Source organism: Vipera berus, assembly GCF_964194415.1.
Source record: "Vipera berus genome assembly, chromosome: 6".
Classification (NCBI taxonomy): Eukaryota; Metazoa; Chordata; class Lepidosauria; order Squamata; family Viperidae; genus Vipera; species Vipera berus.
Window position 1 is genome coordinate 72,963,976 of NC_138208.1, and position 25,884 is coordinate 72,989,859.

The window sequence follows — 25,884 nt, forward strand, 5'->3', positions numbered from 1 at the left end:
GGCGTCCTCCTGGATTCACGGCTCAGTTTGGAAGATCATATAGGAGCCGTGACCAGGGGGGCTTTTGCCCAGATTCGCCTGGTGCGCCAGTTGTGGCCCTATCTGGACTGAGATGCCCTACGCACAGTCACTCATGTGCTCGTGACCTCCCGGTTAGACTACTGCAACGCTCTCTACGTGGGGCTGCCCTTGAGGACCACTCGGAGGCTTCAGCTGGTGCAGAATGCAGCCGCGCGAGTTGTGATGGGAGTCTCCCGATATTCCCTTATAATGCCTCTTCTCCGCGAGCTGCATTGGCTTCCAGTTGCCCTCCGGGTGAGATTCAAGGTGCTGGTGATGACCTATAAAGCCCTAAATGGCATGGGCCTGGATTATCTTAGGGAGCACCTGCTGCCAGCATCAACTTCCCATCGTCCTGTGCACTCCCATAGGGAGGGCCTCCTTAGGGTGCTGCCGGTCAGGGAGTGCTGGTGGGTGATCCCCAGAGGGAGGGCATTCTCTGTGGGCGCGCCTGCCCTATGGAATGACCTACCTGTGAAACTCCGGACCGCCCCCGACCTTCGTTCATTTTGTCGGGACCTGAAAACTTGGCTCTTTGATCTATCTGGCCTGGACTGAGGGGTTTTAAGTTTTAAACTTTGTTTTAATTTGTTGGGCTAGTAATTAATTAAATATATTTTAATTCTATTTCTATTTTAACTTTTATATTGTTTTTAAACTTTGCCCTGTAAACCGCCCTGAGTCCTTCGGGAATAGGGCGGTATATAAAACTAATTAAATAAATAAATAAATAAATAATTATTTCATCGGGATTAGGGCTGGATAAGAAATTATTTTATCCCTTTGAGTGATTAAATTTCAATCAATATTGTTGCAGAGAGACCCCAAAATTGTGACACCAGCTGATGCAGGTAAAGCAAAGAGAAAGTCACGAACAGTTTTTTTGAAAAAATTGTGCCCTCTTCCCAAATGTTATAACATTCTGGTTGGTCCTGATCCAATTTGAGAATTCCTTCATTACACAGTACACTTAATGGAATTAAGCCATTTTCGGGATCTGCACAATCTACAATATTTAATCTATAGATATAAAATTAATCCAGTTTAGAACCAAACTCAGCATGTGATATAAAGGCAGCTGCTAGGTTTATAACTACTATAAATGCAATGTCAGTGGAACCAGCAAGTAATTCTTTTAAACAAGGATGATGCTTATGTATACACAAGCAACATGCCTGCCTGTAAACGCTATATTCATGCTGGAATCCAGTTGCAGATACTGGATATATGGATGAATCCAAGCCCATGAAACTTTTTTGAAGTGAAATTCTGATGTGTGTTTCCTTTATAATCATGAGACAGATGCTGTTCTATGCTGAAAGAATTATCGAGATCCATCAGTGTACAATATATTAAAATTTAGGGATTTAATTCTATGGCCATAAATACTACAATGGCACTGATCACATTCTTGGGGGGAGGGGAGGAAAAATGTGGGTTAACATTAGGTAAATTATTTTCTGAATTTTCTGAATTATAAGCTCCCTAGAGCAGGGGTAGGCAACCTTGGCTCTTTTATGACTCGTGGACTTCAGCTCCCAGAATTCCTGAACCACCATGTTGGCTCAGGAATTCTGGGAGCTGAAGTCCACGAGTCATAAAAGAGCCAAGGTTGCCTACCCCTGACCTCATGTCCTAAGAACTTGGGGATCAAAATGCATTTCTCCCTTTTTCATTGAAACCAGCATCATAATACCTATTCTGTAATTTAAGAGCCATAGAATGTAAGAATTAAATTATTCTCATCAATTATTTAAACTTTCTCCATGTCTAGTGCAGGTATTTATTTCTACAGCATTCCCAACAGATGGTCGTCCAATTTCCTTTAAACACCTTCAGAGAACATCTCCTAAGACAGTGATGTTCCATTGTTGAAAAATTGTTCTTCTAATGCTACCTTTTCTTTGTTGGGGAAGGAAGGCATATTTTGAAATATGAAAGACAAACCCTTTCTCTCCAGAAAAATGATGGTAGAAGGAGTAATCTCTCAGCTTTCAAAAAAAAATCATGATGTTTACAATTTTCTCCTAAAATACTTGGGAAGCTTTGGGCTTTCCTTATAAGTCTCTTTCAGTATAGAAACAGAGCTGATGAGAGATAAAGATGACAGGAGAACTTTAGATATCATTGAGTGTACATTAATGAAATTAAGTAAGGCCTATTAAAAATAATTCCTATAGTTCTCAGCAGTAAAGGAACATATTTTCTGTTGTGATTCAGGGTCAGCCTGTGGGTTCGGCAGTTGGGTCGGACGACTCAGAGGAGGAGGAGGAGGGGGGTGTTGAAGAGCTTGCTGAGGGGGTTGGACAGCTTGATGAGAGCCCTCAGCCAGGCCCCTCTCATCTGGTCACGACGCAGACCCAGCTGTGTGAGCCTGACAGCGTGGATGAAGATGACCCACAGCTGGCCCTGTTCAAGGACGCCCGACGCAGGAGGCAGTCAATCAGGAGTAAACAGAGGAAGGCAATGGGGCTCCTCGGAAGGAGGCAGAGAGAAGCCACGCCCTGAACTATATTTAAGGGGGAATGCGTGGGAGGGCTGGTTTGCTGAAGGCAACCGCTTGAAAAGCTCCTGTTTCTTGGTTCGTGTCTTGTTCTATTTGTTTTTGTAGCAATAAATTTGGCAGGCATAATTCCAGCCTCTTGCCTTCTTGTAAAAGGGGTTGTCCCTGCCTTTTCTGCAGGGCCGGTAGCAGGCTGGTACAGAACATTTTCTTATTTTTGCAAGGGTATGTTTGCTTGGAAAGGGCAAAACTGAAAAAGAGACTAGACATGAACAGTGCAGATGATTATGATTATGATTATTTGCTTATCCTGTAATGAAGCTGTAATTGTTCAAATCATCTATACAGCCCATTTATAAGCGAAACAGCCATAGCTCAATGAGTAAATATTTTGCATATTAAAAGCCCCAAGTTCAGTTCCTTGTCTCTCTGTAAAGAGATGGAGAAATAGCTGCGTGAATTCTTGAAAGTTGCTCTGGGCATTGGAGCAATGGCTAGTTGAGCCAATAAGCTGATTCAGTATTTCAATGTCTCCTGTTAACTTTGTCCATATTAATGCATGAAAATCATGACAAGGAAAGGACTTCCTTCTGGAAAATGTTTTGAAGAAATAGGTCACAATTATTATATTTCTCACTTTCTCTAATTACACACACACACACACACACACACACACACAGAGAGAGAGAGAGAGAGAGAGAGAGAGAGAGAGAGAGAGAGAGAGAGAAATCCTTTTTTTCTTATTGAGTGTTTCATGCTCCCCAATGGCTTTCCACTCTCTGGATGACCACATTATTGGTATGCCAAAGGAACTTCCAATTCAGACAAACAAGCTAAAAGTAAACAACAGCCTAATCAAGGAACCTCCAAGACACACCATCAGCTGCTAAAAAAATAAATAAATCAAATCACACTCCCTTCCAGCACTGATGATATTACCTAGTTGGGTAATGAAATGTCTGCAGAAAACAACCACCACCAAGCTCCTCCTTGTTTCACTTGGATATAAGAGGGAGGTAGGTAAAGTACAATCAGGTTACTAAGGTTCTGTTATTTAGCCTCTCTCAATGAACTGTAGTTCTTGTCTTCCTATGGAATCTGTTCCCTGATCTGGTCTATTTTCAAGTTTTGAAGCACTATAGAGTTATTCTTATGGAATACAGACATACTCTAGAAATCTGGCTATTTAATGTCAGACAGAATAGCCTCTATTTTGGGGTGAGGGGTTTGTGTGCAAGTAAACATGGGTTTTGATGGAAAGCAGGTGGCTTTTAAAAACTGATTTGGAGAACAATTTCTTCTATTAAGCTCAGGGGAAGTCTGTCAGCAGCTGAAGAGAAATATGCTGTTACTGATCTTTTGAAAACAGGCAAAGAAATGACTGGTAATTTGTAAAGGAATACACAACTGTTAAAAATTGTGCTAACTTGGAATCATCTTTTTCCTTGGTGTTCACCTTTTTACACCTTGGGTTCGAAGTACAGCAATCACAATCTCAATTGCTTTCTGGCTACAATTTCAGAGTAATAATCCCATAAAGCACTGAAAGAGGCACAGTGAGTACGAACCTTCACCCAATTAAATTCTCTATTCGTTAAACTGTACTTCATAATGTGTTTTACACTTTACCATCTGTGCATTAGGCCTCACAACCTGCCCTCATTTTTTAAAAGCTGTCAGGATGTGGGGAAAAACCTTGATGCAGTTATCTATTTTATCAAGAAGAAGCCTCGTACTTATTACCGGAAACCTTCAGAGGTGTCCTAATTCGCTCCCGATAGCCTGGGTTACCTGACTGAGTTGCTTGTTTTCGATAGCTTTTTTCCCAGAGGTCACAACCGTATTCTTATCTGGTGTCTGAGCTCTCTCATTTTCATTAACAGGTTGGCTGCGTACATCTGAGTCTGCAGTGGGAATTACATCAAGGTGAGCAAAGCAAAGCAGCAACAAAATAGCAACAAAACCATGCTCTCACCTCCAGACCACTAAATGTACATTAATCTTTGTTCATGTTTTTTTTAAAAAAAATTAGTTCTCCTTTGGTCCTTCGTTGCTACTTTTCTTCCTTTGCCTCTAAGAGCAATTAGTAGAAAACAGAGAAAACCTATTCTCCTTTCCTAGAAAAAGAAGAGATTAAATTTAGAAAATAGCTCTAATCAAATTCACATACGGGTAGTCGCTGACTTACAATAGTTCATTTAGTGACTGTTCAAAGTTACAATGGCATTGAAAAAAGTGACTTACAGCCATTTTTCACACTTACGACCATTGCAGCATCCCTATGGTCATGTGATGAAAATTCAGATGCTTGGCAATTGACTCACATTTATGACAATTGCAGTACCCCGGGGTCATGTGATCACCTTTTGCAATCTTCTGACAAGTTAATTCAAGGGGAAACCAGATTCATTTAACAACCGTGTTGCTAACTGAACAACTGCAGTGATTCACTTAACTGTGGAAAGAAAGGTCATAAAATGAGGCATTAACAAATGTCTCACTTAGCAGCAGAAATTTTGGGCTCAATTATGGTCATAAGTCGAGGACTGCCTGTATTTTGTTGATTTTTTTCCCCTCTGGAGTTCTCCAGAGACTGAAGTGCAGGCATCTTTCTTTATATAACTCCTTTCTGATTGTAAAAGGGGTGGTCTGGGAACCTAAGAGGTGTTAGAAAATGCTATTAATATAGAACAAAGTATTCAGTTCTATAGCACTTTACTTTCTCAATTGTCTAAAGGAAGACTTGAGAATTCTTGAGAGAATTACTTGCAGAGTTGGTAGACCTGTTTATGGGACTGACAATTCTAGGTGGGCTAGCCACCCTAGTTACTACTACATTCCCCCATCCCCCGGATTGGTTGAGCTGGTTCCATCTGTGTAGCAATATACCTATATCCTGATGACCTGGGTCCTAGAGGCTAAAACATATGAAGAACGGTTGCAGGAATTGGGTATTTTTAGTCTAGTAAAAACAAGAACTAGGGATAATATGATAGCAGTGTTCCAATATTTGAGGGGCTTCTTTATTTTCCAAAGCACCAGAAGGCAAGACAAGAAGCAAAGGATGGAAACTAACCAAGGAGAGAAGAAACCTAGAACTAAGGAGAAATTTCCTGACAGTTAGAACAATTAACCAGTGGAACAACCTGCCTCCAGAAGCTGTGAATGCTTCAACACTGCAAGTTTTTAAGAAGAAACTGGACAGTCATTTGTCTGAAATGATATAAGATTTCATGCTTGAGCTGTAAGGTCTCTTCCACCTCTGATGTTCTATGTTCTCACTGCCATTTCTTTTTAAAATCTTAGCACATTGGATCAGAAAAGAGTAACATTACTTATCATGCTACAATTGCTCATCACTATGGAATATTGCATTTAAAAATGTTTAATCAACCGTTACTCTAGTACAGGGGTGTCAAACTCAATTTCATTGAGGGCCGCATCAGCTTTGCGGTTGCCCTCGGGGGCCGGGTGGGTATGGCCAGGGTGGGCGTGGCCTACTGGGTGGGCGTGGCTAGAGTGCATATGGCCTACTGGGTGGGCGTGGCCAGCTCTACATCGTTCACATCAAGGGTGCCTATGGGGGCCTGGGCAGGAGTGGGACAGATCTGAGGGTCCCTCACTGTTTCCAGGATGGCTTCACAGGCCACATGAAACCACTTCGCGGGCCGGATCTGGCCCCCGGGCCTTGTGTTTGACATGTCTGCTCTAGTAGATCAGATCAGAAAACTGATTCCACTAGAAGGTTAGAGCTATACTTGATGAATATAGGCTCTAGTAACAGAATCTTGTAAGAATGATTGTATTGTACTCTACACATTCTTATAATCCAGGGAACTGGAGAGTCTCTTCCAAATTATCTTGTTTCTCATAACTTAAGAAATGTTCAGCCCTCTTTGCTTGTACAACAGCTCTTGACTATTTCCTTCAAAGTCATCATCCTGACTTTCTGTATCAATTCTGATGGAGTACAGGACAGTAATGGTAACAGTTTCTCTTTAACATTCCAAGCAATAGTTTTTGGAGTTGCATGATAAATGGAATATTTGCTGGGCAGCGTGCTGCCACCAAACTCGGCTCAGCCCAATTAGTTGTTGATCCTATAATGCACGGGAGGAATGTGATTCATTCTAATGAACATTTGGTATTGTTGGAAGTCTGAGGTTAAATCGGAGGCCTCCATAGCATGGCTACTTTTCATGTCAACACAATGCATTTCCCAGATTGGTCAAAAATAATATGGAGAAGAGCTGTCCAGACACTGGTGGGATTCAAATATGTGAACAACCAGTTCTCTGTGTGGATGCCACTTCCGGAATTCAGTTCTGGGAACTGGGCAACAAAAAATTAGCTACCGGTTCTGCCGAAGTGGTGCAAACTGGCTGAATCCCACCACTGTGTCCAGGCTTAAAACAATTGTAGTTTTCATGAAGCTAAACATTGTAAGTTGTAAGTGGATATGCCAGGCGTCAAATCCTGATAGCAAGATTTTTTTTCTCTATTACTGATCTTTAGCTTATGCAGATTGGCCCAGTTTCCTTCTTATAAACTGGCCATAGGGCTCAGGCTTTTCTGGTACAGAGTTTACTTTGCCTACTAGCCTGAGTATTGGGAGTTTTTGTCAAATGAGTGATGTGCCTGGAAACCATTGGCTTTAGAAGAAACCTGCCCTTTGGCTGTTCCTGTCTAGCCTGTGTGAGGTCACAGCAGAAGAAGCCGAGTTGGGTCCAGCTCTGGCAGTCACCATGCACTCCTTCAATTGGCTGGCAGCTGTGGGAGAACAGAGAGAGAAAGTGCTTTTCTCTGCCGGCACAGTGCTCACCCCTCATTTGGAGCAGCCTGAAGACTTGATAAAAGGGACGCGGTGGCTCAGTGGGTTAGGACACTGAGCTTGTCGATCGGAAGGTCGGCAGTTTGGCGGGTCGAATCCCGAGTGCCGCGTAACAGAGTGAGCGCCTGTTACTCGTCCCAGCTTCTGCCAACCTAGCAGTTCGAAAGCACGTAAAAATGCAAGTAGAAAAATAGGGACCACTACGGTGGGAAGGTAACAGCGTTCCGTGCGCCTTTGGCGTCTAGTCATGCCGGCCACATGACCACGGAGACGTCCTCGGACAAGCGCTGGCTCTTCGGCTTTGAAACGGAGATGAGCACCAGCCCCTAGAGTCGGAAACGACTAGCACGCATGTGCGGGGGAACCTTTACCTTTACCTTTACCTGAAGACTTGATGGGATGGAGTTTGAGGGCATCAGATCAGTAAGGGAGAATATTTGGAGCTCAGGGTTGAAATGAGAGGTCCTTGGTGTTCTCTGAGCTTGGCTGTTTTCTTGCAGATGTTTTATTACCCAAACTAGATAACACCATCAGTGCCAGTAAGGAGTGAGGTTTGCTCTCTGTTTATTTTCTAGTGGCTTGTCCTGTCAGTGTTGATTCACTTCATCATTGTTCTTGATGAAGTAAACAATACCCAATCAAGGAATTGCCAAACAAGCTAACAGTAAATGGCCCAAAGAGCCTTCAAGACCAATCCCACGAGCTGTCACTTTTTCCAAGGTTGTTGTAACTTTGAACAATTGTTAAATGAGCAATGATAAATCGAGATCCCTGTATATGTATGTGTGTTTGTGTGTTTGTACTTAAATAAGCAGTGTTTATGGGACAGTATCAAATGGTTCTATACTTTGACATGTGTCTCACCTTCAGGTTAAACTTTTCTTTTTCCTCCTCTGCAAAAACAGGATTTTTGTTTCTGGACAGTCTCTTCATCCTCTGTATCCTGCACAGTCTGGTAGTATAGTAGGCCCACCAATTCTATGCTGAGAGTTCCTTTTTCTTGGATGCTGTTAAAGAATTCCTTATGGCTTGTCAGCCTTCATCTACCTCACACTTGCTCCTAGGCCTCTTTTAAACCTCCAATTTGCATTCTTCTTGCCAAAGTTGCTCCTTTTCATTAACATCACTTGAGTTGGATATCCAATTTCATTTTATAAGGGGACTTTTTATGCCTGCGTACATAAGTTTTGATATTTATTCATACCAAAGATTTGATTTCAAAAGGCTTTCTGGTTACAAGGTATGTACAGATTTCGTGACCGGGTTGGGCAGTTGTTTGAAAATCTACATGAGTTCTTTCTCTTGCTTTAAAGATAGGACATGTTTCTTGAGAGTCTTCAGCCATGCTGCAAGGAGTATTCCCAAACCACTCAAACCAAAGTAGATTTTTAAGACAGAAAATCCTAGAAAATCTTCGTGACTGACAATAAAAAATAATAATAATACTAACAACTGCTGCAGTGGCTATGCACCAGGGTCAAGTGGAAGAGTCATCCCTGTTTCAAAATTTTCTCTTTGTAAAGTGTAATTTGAATGAGTCAATGCAAAACGCTTGCATGAGATAGATGACTATGCAGATTGAATGAATGAATGAATATAATATGATGTATTATGTAAGGGTTTTATATTTTATGAAAACCAGTTTCATGTAGTGGCTCAAAGGGAATTTTACTTTTAATGATCCATTTATTTACAGCCTTGAAGTAGAAATGTACCTCTTTTCAACTATTGTTCCTGATCTTGATTGGTATAAGTTACATATTGTTATGATAGTGGAAATTTCACCTGCACATCTTAACTTGGCTGAATATATTGTGAATTAAATATTCAAAATTTACAGGCCAAATTAAAGAGAAAGAAGGATAATAGGAAAAAAAAACACTAATATTATCTAAACAGAAAATACCCTCCATTGGACATCTGGTAATTCTAGATCAATAAATATATATAAAAAACCAGGCACTAGAATATAGGTGGTAGTGATCTAAATTCATTATGTGAATTTAAACAGATCTTTAGGAAAGTCGCAGTTGGATGTAAATGGACAAAACTGCATATATTCCAGAAGTTGAGAGTATCACATTACTGGTATAACTCTCAGGAACTGATAATAATGTCTGACATATGCAATAGCATAGGAAAGATTTTTGATTGATTGATTGATTGACTAAATGCCATCAAGTTGTTACTGACTCTTAACCATATAGATAGATTTTCTCCATGATGGTCTGCCCTTAACCTGGTCTTTCAGATCTCCCAGTGGTGCCCTGATTTGATCTGACTATTTATTGTTACAGCATTATCAGTATCCAAGGTGAATAATTGTTCTGTGGTATTTATAATAATAATAATAATAATAAGTTGGAGGTTATCTAGTCCAACCCCCTGCTCAGGCAGGAAACCCTATACCATTTCAGACAAATGGCTGGCCAGTCTCTTCTTAAAAACTTCCAGTGTTGGAGCATTCACCACTTCTGGAGGCAGGTTGTTCCACTGGTTAGTTGTTCTAACTGTCAGGAAGTTTCTCCTTAATTCTAGGTTGCTTCTCTCCTTGACTAGTTTCCATCCATTGCTTCTTGTCCTGCCTTCAGGCACTTTGGAGAGTAGCTTGACTCCCTCTTCTTTGTGGCAGCCCCTGAGATATTGGAACACTGCTATCATGTCACCCCTCACCTTCTCTTCGTTAAAGTACACATACCCAATTCCAGCAACCGTTCCCTATATGTTTTAGCCTCCACTCCCCCAATCATCTTTGTTGCTCTTCTATGTACTCTTTCTAGAGTCTCGACATCTTTTTTACATCGTGGTGACCAAAACTGGATGCAGTATTCCAGGTGTGGCCTTACCAAGGCATTGTAAAGTGGTATAAGTACTTCACGTGATCTTGATTCTATCCCTCTGTTAATGCAGCCTAGCACTGTGTTGGCTTTTTTGGCAGCTGCAGCACACTGCTGGCTCATATTTAAGTGATTGTCCACTAGGACTCCGAGATCTCTCTCACAGTTACTACTATTGAGCAAGGTACCACCTATACTATACCTGTGCATTTGATTTTTCCTGCCTAAATGCAGAACCTTACTTTTTTCACCATTGAATTTCATTTTGTTAGATAGCGCCCAGTGTTCGAGTCTGTCCATATCCTCCTGTATCTTAAGCCTATCTTCTGGAGTATTGGCTATTCCTGCCAGCTTGGTGTCGTCTGCAAATTTGATGAGTTCCCCATCTATCCCCTCATCCAAATCGTTGATGAAGATGTTGAAGAGCACTGGGCCCAGAACAGAGCCCTGGGGCACCCCACTACACACTTCCTTCCATGTAGATTCGGTTCCATTGAGGACCACACGCTGAGTACGGCCTGTCAGCCAGCTACGAATCCATCTGGTGGTGATGCTGTCTAACCCACATTTTTCTATCTTATCAAGTAGTAGGTTGTGATCTACTTTGTCAAATGCCTTACTGGAGTCCAAGTAAATTATATCCACAGCATTCCTCTGGTCCACTAGTTTTGTCACTTGGTCAAAGAATGAAATAAGATTTGTCTGGCATGATCTGTTTTTGACAAACGCATGTTGACTTTATAAAATAACCCTCATGCAAACATTCTGAGATACTGGAAAGTAAACTAAAACATCAGGGAAATTAGAGGATTGTTGTTGGTGTTATTGGAAAAAAAAGCCCTCAGTTTTGACTGTGGACTATATTTTATCTTATTTCCTCATTACTGTGTTTTCTTCTCAGATCATATAACTTCCTGCATGAAGTAATCTTTTCATCCTTCTCTCTGTTTCTTTCTCCTTTCCTTTCTCTTATGGCTTGCTTTTCCAGCAGAATTTTTAACTGGGTCTCTTACTTTGTGATGAATGAGTTTCATTCATCTTTCTCTCTGGGGTTTTGTGAAAAGCTTTAGACTTCATTTGCTCCCATTTTTTTAGCCTGCTATTCATTTCCATGGCAACAGGAAAAGAAGGGGGTGGCAGAGTGGGTGGCAATGTGGCCAGAGGTCAAGAGTGGCCACTTTATGAATTAAACTTTGAATTTCATTAGACAGGGCACAATGTAACCTAGAGTAACTCTCTGAAAAAGTGGCTGTCCAAAGAATCAAACTAAGTTGGAGTAAGGAGAGGAAGAGTGGAAATAGATCAATGAGAAGGAATGCAAGTCCTCACTGTCTCTGTCAGGATTACATTTAGTGACTTAATAGAAGAGTGATTCATTGGTAGAATCATGTGCCATGTTTCAGCAATCTCCTCCCAAGTTTGTTCATACCAGCAATGAGCAATTCTTTTGACATTCCACAAACTAAACTTACTCCTGTGGTTGATAATCGGCACAAAGACTGGGCTGCAACTTTAGAAAACCTGTCTGTGAATACGGAGAAGCTCTTGTCTATTATTTCTTCTTTCCTAAACTGAAATTGTGGAATGATGAAAAACCTAACAAACCCAAACTGGATAAATTTGCCCATCCTTGCATAGAAAAACTCGCCTTTCAGTTGTAGATGATGATGATGATGATGATGATGATGATGATGATGATGATGATGATGATGATGATGATGATGATGATGATGATGATGATGATTATTATTATTATTATTATTATTATTATTATTATTATTATTATTAAAAGCCCGTCTCTTTCTCAAACACCAGCCCTTTTCACTGGCACAGTGACCTATTTTCCTCACTGCAGAAGAACTGTTCACTCGTTCGCCAGCATCTCTCCCTCTCAGGGATAAAGAGGAAATATCTCCAACTTAATTGCTCTCTTTCTTAATTTAAAAACTGTAATAGTTGTTCATGTGTCTCAGCCTGCTTCCTGGCTTTTTTGAAAAAAAATTTCTTTCATTCTAATGGAGAAAAGATAGTCTCCTAATTTACATTCAATCCTCATTTTAGGGCATGGTAGAACAGTATTTATAGACGAGAATATGTGTAGCTCAGGGTTGAACCATTGTATCCTTGGTGCTCTCTGAGCTTGGTGGTTTTCTTGCAGATGTCTCCTTACCAACCTAGGTATCATCAACAGTACTAGAAGGTGGTGGGAATTTGCTTCTATTGAAATAGCCATCATGCCATTCTTTAGCCATGAGAACAGAGGGTTTTTAGGGACAATATTCATTTGGATGAGCACTAGAAGCAGAAGTGGAAGATGGGCAACTCAACTGTATCCCTTCTTCAGAAGGAAAATTTTTGCACTATGGTAATATAAAAAAAATCTCTTTTAAAAATGTTTCTTGAATGTGGAATTATTCTCTCCAGGTTTTAGAAGATGATTACAGGTTTTTAATATTCCAAATTATGGTTTTATTCATGGGTGCTTTGATTAGCTGGCTCATGAATTAGAATTCATATAGGTAATCAACTCATACTTTGTTTTATGTGTGTTTAGAATGATTCATTATGTGAAGATTGCGAATGGGGGATGATGCACAATGTAATATCCTAGCCCTTCATGTAATGGCTAAACTGTGCCTGTATAACTCCAGTATTTCTTTGTGGTCTTTATGAGAACAGAGCAGTATAAGTTAGAGCTGAGGATTTTAAAAGGATCCAAGTTCTTTCACTCTCCCAGTTTTAACTATGTGTTTTGACAGTACCTATAGTATCTGGATGTTGATTATGCTTTTCCTTAATCCTATTGTAGTTGGAAGTTATGGCATCTTCTGGTTGGAGATAGTTCCTTATGATGGAATTGACAGAGATCTGCCAAAAGCAGGACATTGGACTGGAAAAAGAAATACAGGGGGACCATATATCGTGATGTGGATATAACAGAAATATTTATTTATGGTGCACAGTTCAAGTTCAGGCTATAAAAAAAGGTTGTTTGTTAGACATATTTCACAGCTGAGAATTTCCCAGAAGCTCTTCTATGTTAAACAACAACAATAGTATAAAAGATTATTTTTTAGATAACATTTTCAACTAATCTATAAATATTTAAAACGGTTTTAGAGAGAGTATATAAAAGTGAATGGCTTGTATTATGGAACTAACCAATGAATATGAACTTGGAGTTTGGCTATTTGAATGTGATAAGAACAATGCATTATAGAAATAAGGCACTGGGAGGATAAATAGCAAATTTAACAAAATGGAGTAAGACAGCCATGTGTGGTGATTATTTATGCATTGATGGATAAATCTATAAGGAACTTACGGTAACAATTGAAATGTATCAGTTGTACACACATATTGAAGATAGATGTATTGAATCTTATTGGCAAATATGTATATACTTCCTTATGCAGATGACAGCATGTTGCTGGCCAAGAACTTGAATAATTTTCAGTGAATGTTATATTTAATGATGCCACAGGGAGCATGCACCTGAGAATTAATGTATCAAAGTCCAAGGTAATTGTGTTTGACAAGGCAAATGGACTGAATGATTGCAAATTATAAATAAATGGAGAAAAAAATGGAGTAGGTAAATGAATTTGTATATCTTGGTAGAATGTTTACTGAAATGGGAGAATGGATGGAGAGACCTTAAGATCTGCAAAGGCTGATAGTGAAATAGTTGGCAGCAACAGGTCTGTTGGAGAAATGAATGGATTTCAAAAGCTACGAAGACGGCTGTGCATAAAAGCCTGCTTCTGCCCACTGTGCTATGTGAAAATCTGGGCTGGGCTGAGCAAACATAAAAGTAAATGAAAATGCATTGAGATTGGGTACTTAAGAAATGCAATGTGGTTAAAAAAAGGCCAAGACCAAGAATGAATGGCTTTTAAGAAACAGGGATAAAATACAAATGTGAGTTATCAGGAGAAAAATAAATAAATTAAAGTTGTTTGGTCAGGGAGACACAGAGAGAAAATCAATGAGAATTGAATTGCAAAGCAAGTTTCTGCAGGATGAGCATGCGGAAAGGTTGAGAAAGTTAATAAAATCCTCCAAAAGTTGCCTATGATTCTAAAGTGGTGATTGCTGATCAAGAAGTTTTGGTTTTAAAAGAAATTCCTCCAAAGATTTTAAGGAGAAGGAAGGATTTTATATTCCTCGTGCAAGAGCTCAAGCAACGAGATATAAGGTTCAGATGGGAGATTCCAGTTGGGTTGATGGTGATGTATGAAGGTAAAAGGTACCGTCTGATTACTGTGATGCAGGCGCGAGATTTTTATAATAACGTTTTAAAAGCAACCTCATTATCACTTCTGGAAGCTGCAAAGGGATCTGGAGAAGGAGAACATCAAGAGACTGAGGATGGACAGACAGAGGAGAATGGTGCTGGAGGAGATCAAGCTACAATTTCTTTGGATGATCCTGGAGAGCGGAGGGTGACGCGTGCTGCTTTAAAACGATCAAAAAGAAAATAATAAAAGAGCAAGACCAGCAGAAGTCTATGGAACTTCCACAACGAATATCTAGGAAGTTATCGCAATGGACACGTGGGAAAAGATTTGGGTTAGGAACGTAAAGAGAGAACTTTTATAAAATGCTTTATAGATGGCATTTAGATCCTAAAAAGTTTGCAAGTATGTATCTGGACTATCAGCCAAAATGTTGGAGATGTGGAGATGAAGATGTTACATATTTTCATGTATGGTGGACTTGTAAAAAGATCAAGGCTTTTTGGATAAAAATTTGGTGGAATATGTAGAAGATTTTTAAGCAAAGGATAAAGTTTTGTTCGCAATTTTTTTTTTTTTTTTTTTTTGTTGGGGATAATTACGGACGTTACGGTTGTGGACACTAATTATGTGAAATTTAATTACGGCAGCAAGATTTTTGATAGCTTAGTAATGGAAGAAAGAGGAACTGCCGATTATAGGAGAGTGACTTCAAAGATTTTTGACCTGGCAGAGATGGTGTAGATTTTGGCCTAAGATTTTTTGCAAGAACGTTATATTATGGAATGGAGAAAATGGATTTATAGGGTTAAGAAGTTTCATGTAGCATTTGAATAAGTCTTCTTTCTTTTCTTCTTTTTCTATTTTTGTTTTTTTATATATATTTAATATATATATATATATTATCCTTTATAAGCTAGAGAGTGATGGATTTTAGAGCTTATGGATGTTAGTATATGGTTGTTTATTATTGTTTTTTTTTAATATACCTTGTATTTAGCTCTGGGAAGTCGGGGGGGAGGGGGGGAGGGGGGAGAGGTAGGGGGGAGGGAGAAGGGAGGGGGAGGGTTGTATGTATGTTAAAACTTTTTAATAAAAAAAAAAAATCCTCCAAAAGCGGTGAGAATGTTACAAAATAATGTTTCAAGAGTGGTGTGGAAATGGTGAAAGCAAGGATGCTTTTCAAGATAGAAAGTTATGGAGAAATATAGTGAATGGTATTAATATCAACTAGACTTAACTATAATTATTTCTATTTGATATTATTTATTAAAGAAATTGATTACTATTGATAGATTTGATAACAATTTCTTACTTGGTTTTCATGCTTTGTGTAAAGCTAGTTATCTTGAACATGTATAATGTTCAATGAATACACACACACACACACACACACACACACACACACACACACACACATGCCAGCCACTCACATGGCCCGGTGGCCAACAGGCCACGGCCCAATAGTGGGCCATGACCCACAGGTTGGGGAATCCCAGTTTTAGAGTATCCTGCCAGAATTCAGAGACTGGATGCAGGATGAGCATGCAAAAGTTCATTAATCTACATCTTACTTCTGCCTGCAGGTGAAGAACACCAATTCATATAGGCAATCAATTCACACTTCATTTTTGCATGTTTAAAATGCCTGTTTGCATGTTTAAAATTTGCTATGTCAAGATTGAGAATGGGAAATGATGCACATTCTTAACTTCTTTGCCCTTCCTGCAGTGACTGAACTCCCTTTTTATGACTCTGTAGTCGCTATTTGAGATAGAGTCAGGGCAAGTGGAAGGAGCTGAGCGTTGACTGGCTGGATGCCCTTCCTGACACTTACTCAGAGTTCACAGCAGGTTTTTCTTTCTTTTCTTTTTTTGCGCCCTAGGAGACAAACATCTGCTGCTACCTAGGATTGAAGTCTCAACTTTTTGAGTGGGAGGTGAGCATCTTTACCAGTAGGCCATCACACTGCTTTCTCAAGTTAAAGGTGAGGATTTTACATCCCAAAGATGTATAACAGGATCCAGAGTTAGATCTTGAGCTAGCAGACATGATTCTGCAGATCTGCTCCTCATGAGTAAACTGCAGGAATTCCTGTTTCACAGTTTGCCTATGAGTTGAGTGGCTGGGAGAATCTCTGTTCTATTCTTCCAGTCTATTATTTGACACAAATACATACAGTTAACTTATTTGGTGGCCTTCCACTGACAGAAACACATATCTTTTTATGTCTTTTCTGCTTTAATGTTTTCTGCTATAAGCCACCCAGAGTTGTTGGATATGAGATGGGTGGCAAATAAATTTTATAAATGAATGAATGAATAGAATAGAATAGAATAGAATAGAATAGAATAGAATAGAATAGAATAGAATAGAATAGAATAGAATAGAATAGAATAGAATAGAATAGAATAGAATAGAATAGAATAGAATAGAATAGAATAGAATAGAATAGAATGGAATGGAATGGAATGGAATGGAATGGAATGGAATGGAATGGAATGGAATAGAATAGAATAGAATAGAATAGAATAGAATAGAATAGAATAGAATAGAATAGAATAGAATAGAATAGAATAGAATAGAATAGAATAGAATAGAATATCTACTGAACAAGATTAATTACACCAAACATTTGTCCTTGTTTTGGTCCTTATCCATATATATTAACAAATTAATTAAATAAACTGTTGGCTTTCAAAAGAGGGCCAACCACAATAGATTTCATTTCCTCAGCACAAAAATGTATGAATGTCCATGGTACCAGTCGTTGAAGATTTTGTTTGGATATGAGCAGCCCTTCTTGAACTAATGCGCACATCAAATTGCAATTAGTGTTCCTCAATATGGAGTAATGCTGTAATTTCAGCTTCAGGGATTCCCAGCTACAATTTAGGGAGTTGCAGCTCCAAAGTCCACAAATTTGAAAGATGTTATGTTGGAGAGATTGCATCAGATTTTGCAAGGTTCTGAATGTTGTTCTTAGCTAAACAAATAAATAGATATATTCATTAGAATGTTACCTACATTAAAATAATTATTGCAAATGAAGGCAGAAAGGGAAGGGAAGGAATTTGTGAAACAGATACAAATCAATGGAATACATCTATAATTTTATAGCTCATGTCTTGAGGCACATGTTTCTAGAGAGTTCACTTGCCTATTTTTTTACAGGTTTGTGATATTTTTTTCTTCCATCATAAAAAAAAAATCAAGACAGCAGACAATGTAAAATATTACAATAAAACAAATCCAAACAAAGTAAAACTAAAAAAGAGCAATAGGACAGATAATAAAAAAGAAGAACCAGCATTTTAAAAATATACTAATAAAAAATACATTCATGATGGGTCCTTGGTGTTCTCTGAGCTTGGTTTTCTTGCAGATGTTTCATTACTCAATTATGGTCTTATTTGATGCCACAGCCCTTTTCACATTCATAGACCCAGAAATAGCCAAAGAACAAATGACAATACTGCTCAATCACCTAGCCAACCTAGCCAAATATACCAAGATTGAAATGCTCAGAATCATGGATTTTAGTAACCTCTGCCTAATCACATATTTTCAATTCAATGGACAAATTTATCAACAAATGGAACCATTGATTTCAGGACTTATAGTATTACAACACCAAGAACTGATAGCACTCTCATGCACACAACCCAACACCTTCACCATAATAATAATAATAAAAAACCAACTAGAGAACACACACCATCAACAACATCTTCAAAATATTTAAATTCATAAGGGAAGAAGAAAACAACTTTCTACCCTTCCTGGACATCCTCATCAGCAAAGACAGTGATGGCAAACTAGAAACACAGGTCTATTGAAAAACCATCCATATCAAACAAAGTAGTCCACTACCAAAACAACAATCCAACCTCCCACAAGAGAAGCTGTGTAAGAACACTATTCAGATGAGCACAAACACACTGCAGCAATCTGGAACAACAGGAAAAGGAAACAGATGATCTATATAGCACTTTCCAACAAAATGAATATCTATACAAATGCATCCCAAAGTGCCCGACCACTTAACCCAATATAGCAGGGGGTCCCCAACCCCCAGTCTGTGGACTGGTACCGTGCCACAGCATGCCAGCAACCAGGCCACGCAAACAAACAAAGCCCGATCTGCGGGATGCAGGCAGCAGACAAAACCACTCCCTCTCCGGTCTGCGGAAAAACCTCTGTCCACGGAACCAGTTTGTGGTGCCCAAAAGGTTGGGGATCTTGGCAATAGAGCATAACCAACACAAGCTGTAAAAAGGATAACACTGTCACACATCAAAAATATCTCAGAAACCAGCAAAAGACTATTGCAACCACATTTCCTGAGGTTAGTTGCTCTCAAGTTAGTAATAATTCCGTAGATTGTATGGAATTGTATGGAACAGTCTGTCTAAAATCTCCTACAATCAGATTCATGGGATGATTTTTGAGTCTTGTGTTTTGCAAACGAAGAACTTTTCTCTGTCCATTTTTTTGCCATGCCATGCCTGATTGTATTTATGCTCCTCATTCCTGAATGACTCATTTATCTTTTAGCATTTTCTATGAGGAAGATGCTTGTGACAAGTGATCACTTTGTTTGCCCTTGTCTGTCCTTTTTCCAACTCTGCTAAATCCTTCTGATGGCAAAGAGCCCTATACATGGTATTCCAGATGGAGATAAACCATAGATGTGTATGTGCATTTGAAACATGTAAAGTTTTACAGGAAATAACTTGCAATTCCTGGAAACTTCCTGGTTGCCAGTGAATCTGCTCTATAGTAGATGTAGTTTACTAGCATAACTTTTTGACTGGGTTTTCTATGTGCTCCTAATCCATTTGTACATAGTTCAACTATGTGAAAATTCAGCTAAAGGACTTACTTAAAACAAAAAGCTGGCTTGGAAATTTCCTTTGTCTGAAATTTTAGGCAATGAGCGATAGCTGAGGTCTGTTAGATGAAGCCTTTCAATAAAAAAGTCCTGTTGCAAGTCCTATAAATCCTGCTAATGTCTATTTGTCAAGGTAATAATTTAATGTAATGTAACATACCATACGGTGGATGATGCAATGATAGGAATGACTCAGCAGGAGTCTGTGTCCCTTTAGGAGTCTGAGTATAAAAGGGAAGGCTTGTTTGCACAGCCATTGTTGAATATTTGACTGTTGCCACTGTAATTTTAGGATGTTTATCTGTTAGCAAAGTTTTAACCTATACCAGTTGTGTCTTTCCCCTTAAGTTGGTGCATCATCTGATTACAAGCTGAATAAAATCTTCTCTACTTTGCCATGGATATTTAACTGAGGCAAAATCAGGTGACCTACAATTGGTTTAATGAAGTACCTCTCCGCCTTTTCAGGTTGGTGAAGACACGTCACTCCTCTCCCATTTTTGATCAGGTTCTCCCCCCCTCCCAATTTGGCTGTTTATGATGGCAGTGCTAGGCTGGTGACCTTTCAAAATTTGCTCCCAAATGATGCAGTTTTGAGTACATGTATCATTGCTTACTCTGTTCTAGCTACAAATAGTTCTGTGCCATAAATATATCTATCCATATGATGAGCACATATTGTCATTTTGGTAGAAGTGGCATATGGTGGCAACTGATAAATTTAAGCAGTGGCCTCGAAGAACTGCACCACAATGATAGGCTGCTCAGCTGACAGGACAACTGTTTGGTTAATCCAAGACTGAAGTAGTATAACAGCAAAACCACTCGATCCCCATCCTTGCTTCCTTGCAGAGGAATCTGGTCTGCATTTATTGCCTGTACTGTATAAAAAGATCACATAGAAAAATCCTGAATAGAATTGCTGCTTGAGACTCAGCTATTTTTTTGTGCCTGTGATGTTTTTCTAAACTTCATTCACTGCCAATTACAAATGAACAACAAAAAAGGAGATCTCAGGAAGGTGACAACCTAGAGTCTTCATAAAGACTTCATAATGAAGAGAAAGGACAGCAAAGCTGGGAGATTACCTGCATGTGACAGAATTATTTGGCTATAAGTCAGAACATGGATAATAGAACAAAGAAAGGGATTGGCCATGAGCGCTGTTCATTTCATGTTCACTTAGAAGGGACGAAGAGCACTTTAACTCAGAAATCGGGAAAAGCCATGCAAGCATTTTTGAAATTCCAGCTTTGAGGTGATATGTCTGGGCAATCTGGGCGTCCTCCTAGATTCACGACTCAGTTTTGAAGATCACATTGGAGCCGTGGCTAGGGGGGCATTTGCACAGATTCGTCTTATATACCAATTGCGCCCCTTTTTGGACCGAGATGCCCTACGTACAGTCACCCACGCACTCGTTACCTCCCGTATTGATTACTGTAATGCTCTCTACATGGGGCTGCCCTTGAAGACCACCCGGAGGCTTCAGCTGGTGCAGAATGCAGCTGCACGGGTTGTGATGGGAGCTCCCCAATACTCCCATATTACACCCCTCCTGCGTGAGCTGCATTGGCTACCAGTTGCCCTCCGGGTGAGATTTAAGGTGCTGGTACTTACCTTTAAAGCCCTACATGGCTTAGGTCCGGGATACTTGCAGGACCATCTGCTGCCGGAAACAAATTCCCATCGTCCAGTACGCTCACACAGAGAAGGCCTCCTCAGGGTACCGTCAGCTAGGCAATGTCGGCTGGCGACCCCCAGGGGGAGGGCCTTCTCTGTGGGAGCGCCAACCCTATGGAATCAGCTCCCCTTTGAGCTTCGGATGGCCCAAAACCTCCAATCCTTTCGCCGCGGCCTCAAAACACACCTGTTCCACCAGGCTGACCTAGACTGACAGGCATTTTAATTAATTTATATTTAGTATTTTTAATTCATTTTTTAAATTCTCTAATTTTAATTTATTGCACTGATGTTCTCAATTTCATTTTTATCTTGATTTCTGTACTTATTATATGTTTTGTTGTTAGCCGCCCTGAGTCCTTCGGGAGATAGGGCGGGATATAAATCCCATCAATAAATAAATAAATAAATAAATGTCTCCTTGGGCTTTTTACATTCTGAGACCAATGGCAAATAGAAGGAACATGACAGCATAGATCTCTCCCCCTTCCCGCTTTCTATCTCAATTCGATCTCCCTTTGAATTCCCCTGAGAATCAACTGCTCTGATTTACAGGTCAGATACTCATAGAAACGTGCTCTAAGACTTGGAAGAAAAGCTTCAGTACTTTTAATTTGCTCCCCATCTTTGGCTGATGTGATTAGCAGCTGGGACTAATTGCTTGGAGGAATGCTTCCTTCTTGTTTGCACCAGCTTTGGTTTCAGAGAAGCAGTTCTGAGCTTCTTGTGAAGGAGAAGTAGAATGGAAAATGACATAGTGGATAGGATGTGAATTAAGAAGTAGTCCTTACACTGCCTTGGATTACTTCATTATGCAATGAAATAATGGTGGCACAGCGATTAAGTGGTTAAGAACAGTATTACAGGCAAATTCTGCCCACAATCTGGAGTTCGATCCTGATAAGGTTTAAGGTTGACTCAGCCTTCCATCCTTCCAAGGTTGGTAAAGTGAGGACCCAGATTGTTGGCGGCAATATGCAAATAATGCTGGCATTATAAACTGCCAGAGAGTTTTGTAAAGTGGTATATAACTCTAAATGCTATTGCTATTTCTTCTACCTTTGAAATAGACTTTGGAAGTGGGATTTAACTTTCCCATTCGATATAATAGGAGCATAGTGAACAGCAGCAAGAGCTGTTAGTCTTAGTGAAAGTGCAACAGATAAGAAAATATAAACTAATGAATTTTATCACTTAGGTAAATCCATAGATGATTGGAAAATTGTTTTCAGGGAGTGCTCACAAATAGTTCCTCATCAAATTGGCTTAATATATCAAATAACTGCATCATTTTCATCAATAACTTGGTTGGATAGATGGAGGGCATGGAGTATCAAATTTGGAGTTGACACAAAACTAAATGGGATAACAAATACTGCAGAAAACGTGCGTTCCCACAGAGAGGGCCTCCTCAGGGTGCCTCCAGTCAGAGAATGTCGGCTGGTGGCCCCCAGGGGGAGGGCCTTCTCTGTGGGTGCTCCGGCTTTGTGGAATCAGCTGCCGGTTGAGCTCCGGATGGCACCAGATCTCCGCTCCTTCCGGCGCGGGTTAAAGACCCATTTATTTGAACAAGCTGGCCTGGCCTGATGGGGAATTACTTAGGGTTTTAATATTTATATATATATATTTTATTGTTTTTATTGTGGGCAATAATTTAATTCTTTTTTAACTTTTGTATTTTTGTAGTTTTAAGATATGCCCTGTTCACCGCCCTGAGTCCTTCGGGAGAAGGGCGGTATAGAAATTTAATTAAATAAATAAATAAATAAATAAATAAATAAATAAATAAATAAATAAATAAATAAATAAATAAATAAAACAAAATATTCAAGATTATTTTAGTAGATTAAGATGGGCTGAAATGACAAAAATGAAATGTAGCAGACAAACATAAATAAATTAACAAGCATAATATATATGATATAGTCATAATATAAGAAAAATGTCTTAGAATTATAGTCACCATCAAGTTGAATAGGAATTAATAGTGTGCTATGCTTGCCAAAAGGGTGATGCTCTTCCAACCTAAACTGTTTCTGGACAAAACCTCTGCAATTCCCTTCTTAGGCAGTTACATATTTCTGTAGGAAGTAGTGTGGAACACCACGGTTGAAAATGTCTATAAACTATTTCAAATCCATGAAAAGGGAGGGAAGACACTATAGAAAAGAAACAAAAATGGCCCTTTTAACTTTACACTGATGGTACTTTTATAGCATGCTGTGTGTAATGATGGCAGAATTTAATTAAATGAACATATGAGTGAAAAGTAATCATAACAACATTTATTTTTAGACTGCAGCAATCATCTACTGAGAGACATACAGACACCTTAATGTATGAGGTACAGAAGAGAATATCACATTCAAGGCAAAAGCAAAATATGTCTAGAAATGGAGCAAATTTAATGCATGGGTTTAAACAGAGGTGGTGGCTAATGTGAGTAAATGAAAGGGAGGCAGAAATAGAATATAAAAAAGAAATAAGCTATAACTAAAAACTAAAATGATTAAAGTTTCATTTTCTAAATAAAAATTAGAAACAAATAGAAGAAAACATCTTATCTATAGTTCTGTATTGTAGTATTTCTTCTAATTAATGTAACGAACCCAAAATGTATAAATTTAATCTGCATCTAGGGTGACTAAATTGAGCAATGGATAGGGATCCTATTCTCCTAACATCGGGGGTTTCCAACTTTGGCAAATTTAAGACTTATGGACTTCAACTCCCAGAATTCCTCAGTATTAAATAAATAGTAGTAAATAAGTAGTAGTTGTTGTTAGTTGCGAAGTCGTGTCCAACCCATCGCGACCCTATGGACGATGTTCCTCCAGGCCTTCCTGTCCTCTACCATCTTCTGGAGTCCATTTAAGCTCACGCCTACTGCTTCAGTGACTCCATCCAGCCACCTCATTCTCTGTCGTCCCCTTCTTCTCTTGCCCTCAATCTTTCCCAGCATTAGGCTCTTCTCCAGTGAGTCTTTCCTTCTCATTAGGTGGCCAAAGTATTTGAGTTTTAGCTTCAGGATCTGGCCTTCTAAAGAGCAGTCAGGGTTGATCTCCTCTAGGACTGACTGGTTTGATCGCCTTGCAGTCCAAGGGACTCGCAGGAGTCTTCTCCAGCACCATAGTTCAAAGGCTTCAATTCTTTGGCGCTCAGCCTTTCTTATGGTCCAGCTTTCACTGCCATACATTGCAACTGGGAAGACCATAGCCTTGACTATACGCACTTTTGTTGACAGGGTGATGTCTCTGCTTTTTAGTGTGCTTTTTAGTGTGCTGTCTAGATTTGCCATGGCTTTCCTCCCAAGGAGCAAGCGTCTTTTAATTTCTTGGCTACAGTCCCCATCTGCAGTGATCTTGGAGCCCAGGAAAATAAAATCTGTCACTACCTCCATTTCTTCCCCATCTATTTGCCAGGAATTGAGAAGGCCAGATGCCATGATCTTGGTTTTCAGTTTCAACCCAAGTTTTGCACTCTCCTTCTTCACTCGCAACAAGAGGCTCTTTAGTTCCTCTTCACTTTCTGCCATTAGAGTGGTATCATCTGCATATCTTAGGTTGTTGATGTTTCTTCCGGCAATCTTAATTCCAACTTTTGATTCATCTAGCCCTGCCTTTCTCATGATGTGGTCTGCATATACGTTAAATAGGCAGGGTGACAGTATACAGCCTTTCCCAATTTTGAACCAATCAGTGGTTCCATGTCCAGTTCTCACTGTTGCTTCTTGGCCCACATATAGGTTTCTCAAGAGACAAATAAGATGGTCTGGTACTCCCATCTCTTTAAGAACTTGCCACAGTTTGTTATGATCCACACAATCAAAGGCTTTAGCATAGTCAATGAAGCAGAAGTAGATGTTTTTCTGGAACTCCCTAGCTTTCTCCATGATCCAGCATATGTTGGCAATTTGATCTCTAGTTCCTTTGCCTCTTCAAAATCCTCCCTGTACTTCTGGTAGTTCTCGATCCACATACTGCTGGAGTCTAGCTTGTAGGATTTTAAGCGTAACTTTACTAGCATGAGAAATGAGTGCAATGGTGCGATAGTTTGAACATTCTTTGGCACTGCCTTTCTTTGGAATTGGAATGTAAACTGATCTTTTCCAATCCTGTGGCCACTGTTGAGTTTTCCAAATTTGCTGGCAAATTGAGTGTAGCACTTTTACTGCATCGTCTTTTAAGATTTTGAATAATTCAGCTGGAATACTGTCACCTCCACTAGCTTTGTTGTTGCTCAGCTTTTCTAAGGCCTACTTCACTTCACATTCTAGGATGTCTGGCTTGAGGTCAGTGACCACCTCATTGTGATTATCAGGGACATTAAGCTTATTCTTGTATAGTTCTTCTGTGTAATTTTGCCACCTCTTCTTAATCTCTTCTGCCTCTGTTAGGTCCCTGCCATTTTGGTCCTTTATCATGCCCATTTTTGCATGAAACGTTCCCTTCATCTCTCCAATTTTCTTGAAGAGATCTCTAGTACCTCCCTATTCTATTGTTTTATTCTATTTCTTTGCACTGTTCATTTAAGAAGGCATTCTTATCTCTTCTAGCTATTCTCTGGAATTCTGCATTCAATTGGGCGTATCTTTCTTTTTCTCCCTTGCCTTTCACCTCCCTCCTTTCCTCAGCTATTTGCAAAGCTTCCTCAGACAGCCATTTTGCTTTCTTGCATTTCTTTTTCTTTGGGATGGTTTTGGTTGCTACCTGTTGTACAATGTTGCAAACCTCTGTCCATAGTTCTTCAGGCACTCTGTCTATCAGATCTAATTCCTTAAATCTATTTGTCACCTCTACTGTCATCTCTACTGTATATTCAACAGGGATATGATTTAA

At 39.5% G+C, this 25,884-nt stretch overlaps 1 protein-coding gene across 2 annotated transcripts in view; it reads left to right on the forward strand.

Annotated features, from left to right (window-relative positions):
* PTN (pleiotrophin) overlaps window positions 1-25,884 on the forward strand; it is a 110,800-nt gene that overhangs the window by 18,746 nt on the left and 66,170 nt on the right. Inside the window, exon 2 of one of the 2 annotated variants that reach the window (XM_081332033.1) lies at window positions 16,355-16,456. The exons of the other annotated variant lie outside the window; for it this stretch is intronic. The gene's annotated coding sequence lies outside the window, so the exon portion shown is untranslated. The remainder of the gene's footprint in view (window positions 1-16,354; window positions 16,457-25,884) is intronic. 2 annotated transcript variants of the gene reach the window in all.